Source organism: Leuciscus leuciscus (assembly GCF_965113295.1).
Source record: "Leuciscus leuciscus genome assembly, chromosome: 1".
Classification (NCBI taxonomy): Eukaryota; Metazoa; Chordata; class Actinopteri; order Cypriniformes; family Leuciscidae; genus Leuciscus; species Leuciscus leuciscus.
The window spans coordinates 64,250,888-64,260,696 of NC_138725.1; positions in this window are offsets into that span (position 1 = coordinate 64,250,888).

Below are 9,809 nucleotides of genomic sequence, written 5' to 3' on the forward strand. Positions count from 1 at the left end.
ACATATTCCTCTGTATCATGAGCCATTTTGGGCCAGTAGAATCTTGCTCTTAGGTGTTGAGTTACCCTCTCCACACCTAAGTGGCCCATGTCGTCATGAAGAGAGTGCAACACCACTTCTCTGAACTCAGCAGGCAGCACAAGCTGTAGTGCCTCCTCTGCAGCTTTCTTGCTTGCTCTGTACAGAAGTCCATCTCTCATCACAAGTCTGCCAACTTCCCTCTTCATCAGTAGCATCTCTGGGTCTAAGTCTTTGTTGCTAGGCCAGACTCCCTGTTTCAATGCCTCAATCACACGTCTGATCACAGCATCCCTCTTCTGGGCAGTCATCAAGTCCACTTTTGATAGTTGCTCCAGTGAGCTGAGGTGTAACTGAGATGGAAAGGCATGCACTTCCGGAATACAGGCTGGCGAAGCTCCTAATTGTTCCACATATCTGGGGGACGAATTTGGGGATACATTCACTTCCACCCGCCGACATATGGACTTCACTATGTTCTGAGACATGCCATCCCCCTCCCCGTCTTCAGGCAAGTTGCGAGACAGCAAGTCAGCGTCAATGTTTGCCTTCCCAGGCCTATACTTTACGTCGAAGTCATAGTTGGCCAGGGCTGCAAGCCAACGATGACCTGTCGCATTGAGTTTGGCCGTGGTAAGTACATAAGTCAAAGGGTTATTGTCGGTGCATACGGTGAACTTGGCTCCATAGAGGTAGTCGTGAAATTTATCAACGACAGCCCATTTCAACGCAAGGAACTCTAGCTGGTGTACAGGGTATCGCTGTTCAAGAGAGCTCAACTTTCTGCTGGCGAATGCCACCGGTCTTAACCCTTCTGGATGTTCCTGATAGAGTACGGCACCAAGCCCTTTGAAACTTGCGTCTGTGTGCAGGACATATGGCTTATTAGCATCAGCAAATGCCAGTACAGGCGCATTGAGCAGACACTGAATGATATGGTTGAATGCATCCGTGCAAGACTGATCCCATCGGTCGCTGAATGGTTCTGTGTCTTTAAAATACGTCTTGGTCTTGTCTGGAGCTTGCTTCCTTCCACGCTGGGTGGGTGCATAGCCCTTTGTCAGTTCTGTGAGGGGCCTAACGATCGCAGAGTAGTTTGCTATAAAGCGTCGATAATACCCACAGAAACCTAAAAAAGACCGCAGTGACTTAAGGTCTGTGGGCTTAGGCCACCTAGCGACTGCCTCTAGCTTTTCAGGGTCAGTAGCAACACCATCCGTGGACACTATGTGACCCACATACTTAACCCTGGGTTGACAAAATTGGCACTTGTCAAGGGAGAGTTTTAGCCCTACCTCTTCCAGCCTATCTAATACTCGCAGGAGGCGTTCTTCGTGTTCTTCTAATGAACGTCCAAAGACTATGAGATCATCCAAATAAACTAACACCTGAAGGAGATTCATATCGCCGACAGCTTTCTCCATAAGTCTTTGGAACGTGGCAGGCGCTCCTGTTATGCCTTGGGGCATCCTTTCAAATTGGAAAAATCCCAGGGGACAAATGAAGGCGGTTTTTTCTTTGTCCTCCTCTGCCATGGCGATCTGGTAGTAGCCACTACGTAAATCAAGGACAGAAAACCATTTGCTCCCAGTTAAACAATCTAACGCATCGTCTATGCGAGGAGTCGTGTACTGGTCTGGAATTGTACGACTATTAAGGGTCCTATAGTCAATGCACATTCTGATACGCCCAGTCTTCTTTCTGGCTATCACAATTGGTGATGCATACTGGCTACGTGACTCCTTAATTATACCAGCCTTTAACAACTCTTGCAAATGCTGACGAACATCATCAATATCTGCTGGAGCTAAACGTCTTGAACGTTCTCTGAATGGCTTTGCGTCAGTCATCCTAATATGGTGTTCCACATCCTTTGCCAGGCCGACATCCCACTCATGCAATGAGAATACGCTCGCACGCTCACATAACTTTTGACGGAGTCGCGCTTTCCATTGTGGTGGTATGGGCGAGTCGCCAAACTGGATCAGTTGAGGGTCTAACTCTGTTGGTACAGTCACTGCCTCAGTTTCAACTTTCAGAGATGGAACGACTGGATCAGCGTGACACAGCTGGCCTAAGACAGTTCCAACTGGAATGACTGTGTCCTTCATGGACTCATTCTGTATAAGGACAGTGAGTTGATCATCCACTGCAGTACCATGCACAACCATAGGCTGCAGCAGTACTCCGGATGGTAATGGGGTTGTGGGTGATGCCTCAACCATCAACAGGTCGTTACCCAGAGGCCTCTTCAACTCCACTTCACAAATGGCACAGCATTCACCACCAGGAGATAAGGTTAGTGATCCTGGACCCATCCACTTCACACATGCCATTTCATCCTCTTCACCCTCAATGGTTGGTTGGTCTGTGTGAACAATGGAGTTCTTTGCCTTTATGCCAAGAGTCTGGGCAATGTCCACTCCTGTGGTCTCTTGGCAGAGCATGGACAGTCTCTGGAACAGGTTTGCATTGGTGCCTAGGATCACAGGGGTCTTTTCAGGACTTTGTGGACTTGGGCAAATCAGAGCAAGAACGGAAAGTGTCTCCTTGGCACCTGTGACCTTCTCTGGAAATTCCATATCCACTACAACATATCCAAGGTAGGGGTAACTGGCGTCGCTTAAACCCCATATCGCCAACCCTGACACTGGCTGGATTGGGACATCAGGTAAGTTGTGTTTGTACCAGGTCTCGAAGATAATCGTGATTTGAGAGCCGCTATCAAGAAGTGCATCGCAGAGCTGGCCATTTATCTTCAATGGAATGATTGAACAGGGGCCGATCAGTCCTTGAGGAATGCCTCTTTCAAGTGTGGTTACTTCACTTTTCTTAGCTGAGCACACTGTGTGAAGACTGCCTGATGCTTGAGAAGATGGATCACCTTGTTTAGCTTTCTTTAGAGCTTGTATTAGCTTTTGAATCACTTTGGCCTGATTCTCTGCATTCTGGCATTTGGCAGAGTAATGGCTGTTTTCACCACAGCTAGGGATGCACCGATACCACTTTTTCCAGACCGAGTCCGATACCGATACTTTAATTTTTGGTACTCGCCGATACCGATACCGTAACCGATACCTGTATTTTTAATTTTCAATTAATTTTTAATTCATGCATTTGTAATTTTTTAAATGTATTGGTAGAGAAACCAAAAGCATATCAATCATATTAGTTGTTTATTAAATTTAAACTTAATTTGTTCATCAACTATATATTTAATGCACTGCATATTCATTACTGTATAAATTAAATATAGATGGATCTTTTTGTAAAGTAAAAAAAAGGTAGCCTATTTAGTCAAGAGCAGTGAGTAATTTATTTGTCCTTTGTTTGATTAACATTAAAACACAGCAGCAGATTAATGAAACTGCTGCACCTTTAAGACCGAACGCACGGACCCCATTTGAATTATTCCAGAGACAATTTACTGTCTACGTTCACTTGAGATATAACCGACTTTGTTTACTAGGATACTCACCAACAGTGAAAAATGAATTCATCCATACAAGCGCAAGACGTGAAAGACTTCCATTCAGTATCGCACGCTGTCTGAGGCGATGGTTTTCGGGGCGCGCGCTTTGGATGTTTGAAGTTCATGTAACTTCTTGACCTGCAAATGTCCTGTAATAATGTAGGCAACCACTCGTTAAACATAAATAAGGTAACAGTTCATGTTTTACTTACATATACGATTTAGTTTTAATCCAAATAACACGTGCTGAGTGAACGATCAGCAATCAAGAGCATTCAACAGAAGTGCTCTCTCTCTCTCTCTCTCTCTCTCTCTCTCTCTGGTCAGTTAACGTTAATAATAAGCTACATGCCTCGTTTTACTTTCTTTGCCATTGACATCCCACTGACATCTGATGCGCTCGACCAGCTCGCGCGTCTGTGCCGCTTGCGCGCTCAATCCACTGCGTGTTTTTCTCTTATCAGCTCGCGCACCACAGGCGTTACTATATTCTGTTTAATATTTCACTAATAAGATATATTTACCTCATAGACAGCCTTCTTTTTTTATCCCCATTATAATTTCTGTTGTCAGTGTTTCTTTGTCTGGACACAAACACCGTACACACGCTGCCTGGTATCGGTTGTTGGTATCGGGGCATTTTTACGAGTACGAGTAGGAGTTCATGAGCTCAGTATCGGCCCGATACCCGATACTGGTATCGGTATCGGTGCATCCCTAACCACAGCGATAACAAAAGTTCCCATCTGAGTCGTTTGGTGGTTGCTTTCTATTATCACTATGGGCTTGTCTTGATTGCTCTACTCGAAGAACTGAAGTAGGGGATTCAGATACTTTAAGCTTATGGCCTGCCATTTGCTTTTGCAGGTTTTTCACTTGTTTTCTTAAAACAGCTACTTCACTAACACCACCTGTCTCTGGGGTGGGCATGTTTGTCATTGACACAGGTCCTTTGCTATCTGCTACCACCTGACTAGGCAAAGTACTCAGGGCAGTGAACATTGACTTGAGTTCTTGAATTTCTGTTCTCAAACGCTCAACATCATCCTGTCTACTGTCTGTAGCAGGGTTTGTGTGAACTCTCTGGACAGAGGTGTTCAGCTTCATCCTTGATGACTCGTACTCTTCTTCACTTCTGATCTCACTCAGCAGTTCCAAGAATGATGGAGGGTTTTCCTTCCTTTCCCTGAGTTTGAGATGGACAAGCATCATATCGGAGTGGACAGCACCTCTCAGCAGCTGCTCCATTCGAGCACGGTCAGCACGGCCTGTAGAGAGACCTCCGCGACGAACTACCTTGGTCAACGACAACTCTACGCGCCTCAGAAAGTCAGACAACTTTTCCTTTGGCTGCTGCTGTAGCAACCTAAAGGCAAAATACAGGTCTTCCCCTGTCTCAGCAGACCCAAAAGCACTCTCAATGGCTTCTAAGCACAGAGCAGGACTAACCTCTGGATCAGTAGTCCGCACAGCCTTTACGACAGCTAACGCAGGACCTTTCAGACTTTCCATGATACGTCGTCGTTTCTCCTTAGTGGAACACTCGCTCTCCTCGACCATCAGGCGTGCATGTTCTAACCAATGCTCAAGAGACTCTTCTCCAACAGGAGTTGGCAAAGTACCGGAGAACACTCTCAGACGACGGTAACTGCTGTTCTCACCTGATGGTTTCCCCATCTTATCCAACAAATCACCTACTGCACGAAAAATAGACTCTGCCGAGCCACCCTCTGGCGGTTCTCCCAACAAACTCTTTAACGGGCTCGGAGGAGCAGGACTTTCCGAAGCAATAACAATCATCCAATTTTTCGTCTTGCCCTCTGGCAACAGTTCAGGAGGGACTTTGGTGGGGTCCACAGTCTCTTTACACTCGCATAGCACTCTGTGACTATCCAGCTTCAGACTAACTGTCCTTCCTCTCACCCGCACTCGGCCTAAGGCTTTGATAGTTCCTAGGGCTTCTTCAATCTGGGCATTCGCAACGTCTTCTGGAATCAGTACCATGAGGGAATGGGCATCATCCAACTCTTCTCTTCTGCACCAGTCTTTGAGCTCTTGAACTAATTCTGCCGTGCTACAATTAGCCTCCATTTTCTTTTAGGTTTTTAGTTTAAATAAACTATTTGAATTATTTTTCTTGGAGAATCTAATAACAAATTTCAGGCTAATTGTTAACAGATATTAACTTAAGTTAGCATAGATTTTTAGCTTCTCAGTAAACTATGACTTAATTTTTATTTTTTTTGAGAAACTAACAAAAATGTAACTGCTACTGCTCACGGCTATTAGCATCAAATTACAAGTTAGTTAATAGCATTAATTAACATCCCGGACGAGCCCCCATTTTATGTAGCGCCCCCTAGCGTGTCTAGCTATTAGTGTGGAGTGCGCTCCCCGAATTCCTATGTGGCGAGAGATCTTTCTCTCTAATATTAATTAATGCTCTACTGTAATTCCCTAATTATTAGTTACTTGTTAGCATTTACCTTAATGCAAAATGGCAATAAAGTGTCTTTATAGCTAAATGAAAGTGAAACACTAATTGTATGCAGCTATCTCAAGTGCTTGGTTAAATAAACATTAACTTTTTAAATTACATTAATATTCTACCCGTTTTAAATGGCTATCAATACTATAAGTGCAATAAGCATCAACTGAAATGTCACTTAGGCTATCTTCAGCGTTAATAAACACTTTCATTTTAAACCAGGCTACTGTAAACTCAATAATATTATCTTGCTTTAAGTATCAAAATTATCAATATCATAAACCCAGTGTAATGAAATTCTTCAACAGAAATACGTTTAAACTATTTACTGAAAAAATATAGTATTTACATATATACAGTTAAAATATCAAAAGTGCAATTCAAATGAAACACAGTTCAGTCAAATGACAAATTCTACAAAAACACTCAATTCCCCAAAATTAAAGCTAAGCCGGCAAATGACTAAATGGCCACTCAATGAAATAAAATAAATACCCAGACAGTCAGAGGAGGACACGTTGCAGGCCTGTAGCGTGGTTTGGGAGCGGAGAGACCTTAAACACAATGGTCGCTTCGCGCAGTGGCGCAGCAAACAAAAAAAAACTCACTGCTGTCGTTGTGCTGGTCGTTGTCGTCGTCCACGCCGCGGCAACGCGGTGCTGGCGATGCTGGTGGTTGAAGACGTCGTCCGACAGCTAAGCAGGGAATGGCTCTGGAGATAAGTGTTTTTTCAGACGATGCACAAAAGGGCAACCGAGCAGGCTACTCGCTGGCATAGTCTTTGTAGCTGAATCGTGCTGACTAGCCGTCCACTCTTTCTCCTCATTGAAAACTCTAACCGAGTCCTTCACTATGGAGCTAATAATATGACAAAACGATTTGAATTTGAATTGTGTAAATTTGAATTATTTGCAAGTGAAATCTAACAAAATTGAATTTTAGGTGGTAGTTTAAATAGTTCTGAATTTGATTTTTTTTAAACGAATATTGAACATTTGAAATTTAACAAACTGAAATGTTTTTATGGCTGAATTTTATAGACATGTATTTTCCAACAGCTAGTTTTTTTTTGTTCTGAATTCGTATACTGCAAATATTCAGTTTAAAAAAATACAGATTCAAGTTTTCAAGATGAAGAAATTCGGAACTTCAAATTCAGTTTTCTAAAATTCAAGTTCAAAAATTCAAGTTCAAAAATTCAAGTTCAAAAATTCAAGTTCAAAAATTCAGATCTTACAGAAAGTAGGTCACAGGTCATCCACAGGGAAGAGTAAAGGATCTCAGATAAGTCGAACAGAGCATTTTGGCTGCACTGCAGTAGTTTTCTGCCGCAAACGCGGTGGTGGTTCAAGAGAATCCGTGTATCTTTCGTTCAGTCGTTTTTTTTATTTAATATTAAGAGTAGAAAAATGAGAAAACAGCTTGAGTATTAGATTTCTAATATTCTAGTAATAATAGTCCGCTGTTGCACGGAGCTTACAAAAATTGTGTATTGCAACTATAGGCTATATTTCATTTCCTCATCAAACAACTAGACTAACGAATGGCTCGGCACAACAGAAGAGCCCAGAAAGGGCTTTTTCTCTGAGTAGACCAGCAGTTGGTCTGAATTTGCTATAGCCTATTTTCCGGACTGTATAGGCTAAGTCACGTTTTATGAAACACGCTGTGATTTATTCCAAAGTGACTCTGGCATATATAATGCATTTAACATTAAATAATATAAATGTTGACTTTCAAAAGTAGGCGCGCCAAGAAGGCTATTCTCTGTATTTTGGTTCATTTTTGGTGAGCGCCAGAAAGATCTAAAGAGACCGAGACGTGCTAAAGCAGCGCATCATGTTGTTTTATTTATTTTTCAATGGCATTATATTTTGTAGTCATTTTGAATGTATACAAATAAAAATATACATTTTACTGTTTCGAATTATGTCATATTATCTGTATAGTTATTTCCCAGCAGTGGAACAAATCCAAGTGATGGCGCTCGCATCGCGCTCTCACACAACATACTTTCAGACCTGACGTTACTTCATATCGCAGACTGTTCATTATCAAAATGAAACACAGTCAACCAAACATATAAAAAGTTATTCTGCCTAATTTTATTGGTCTGTTGTACAATATAAAGGGCAAGCTGTGCCGCACACAGTCCTACTCCAAACATTTCCCTTGCTGTGAAGACGCTGATTTAGCCTATACGTGTATTTTGGGATTCGACTGAAGTATGACGCCTTCTTTATATTAATAGTTAGCATCCACGTGTTACATTGCAAATATGAAAACTTTTGACTGAATGAGAGATGCGCGACCGTTTCGATTTAAATAAATTTGTTTAGGCTTGGCGTTTAAAATAGGCTAAATGTTGTTTGTAATAAAGGGCACAATATAGCCTCTTTTATAGGCTATGTAGCCTATATTATTTTATTAGGCCTATACATGGCTACTTATTTTTCATTCTTGTTGTTTTTTCTTGGTGGAGACCATTTGGGCAAAAAACAAACAAAAAAACAAACAAAAAAAAACATATTGTGTTCATTACCCCCACCCACATTTGGGCTTAATCACTGTTATAATTAGGGGTTCCTTGGAAATGTATTTAGGTGTAGACAAAATCAGTTATGTTTATTTCATAAATATGAACGCATCTCCCGGACACTAGCCGTTAGTCTACTTCCTTGGCCTATTTTTTTAGCTGGCCAATTCTCAAAATCTGTGTGGAAAAGCTGCGGAGCTTTTTTTTTTTTATTCTTTTTTATTATTATTTATTTTGGAAGTTTAGTTGCCATAGAAAATAACACAGTTTTGTTTAACATCAATTGATACTCAATATTAATGGAATAAATAAATGTAATGTCAGAGAATGCACAAAGCGCATCCTTTTGAGATGTAAATTACAATACATTTTAATTTAAATAAAACACAAAAGGCCTAGCTACATCATAAAACTCAGAAGATGATGTATTTTAATATATTATATTATACTTTTTTATATGTTTGTTTGACTGTGTTTCATTTTGATAATGAGCAGTCTGCGATATGAAGCAACGCCAGGTCTGATAGTAGGCTATGTTGTGTGAGAGCGCGATGCGCTGGCGCCATCACTTGGATTTGTTCCACTGCTGGGAAATAACTTAATACTCTGTTATTTATAGTCAATTTGTGTACATTCAAAATGACTACAAAATTTCATGCCATTGAAAAATAAATAAAACAACATGATGCGCTGCTTTAGCACGTCTCGGTCTCTTTAGATCTTTCTGGCGCTCACCAAAAATGAACCAAAATACAGAGAATAGCCTTCTTGGCGCGCCTACTTTTGAAAGTCAACATTTATATTATTTAATGTTAAATGCATTATATATGCCAGAGTCACTTTGGAATAAATCACAGCGTGTTTCATAAAACGTGACTTAGCCTATACAGTCCGGAAAATAGGCTATAGCAAATTCAGACCAACTGCTGGTCTACTCAGAGAAAAAGCCCTTTCTGGGCTCTTCTGTTGTGCCGAGCCATTCGTTAGTCTAGTTGTTTGATGAGGAAATGAAATATAGCCTATAATTGCAATACACAATTTTTGTAAGCTCCGTGCAACAGCGGACTATTATTACTAGAATATTAGAAATCTAATACTCAAGCTGTTTTCTCATTTTTCTACTCTTAATATTAAATAAAAAAACGACTGAACGAAAGATACACGGATTCTCTTGAACCACCACCGCGTTTGCGGCAGAAAACTACTGCAGTGCAGCCAAAATGCTCTGTTCGACTTATCTGAGATCCTTTACTCTTCCCTGTGGATGACCTGTGACCTACTTTCTGTAAGATCTG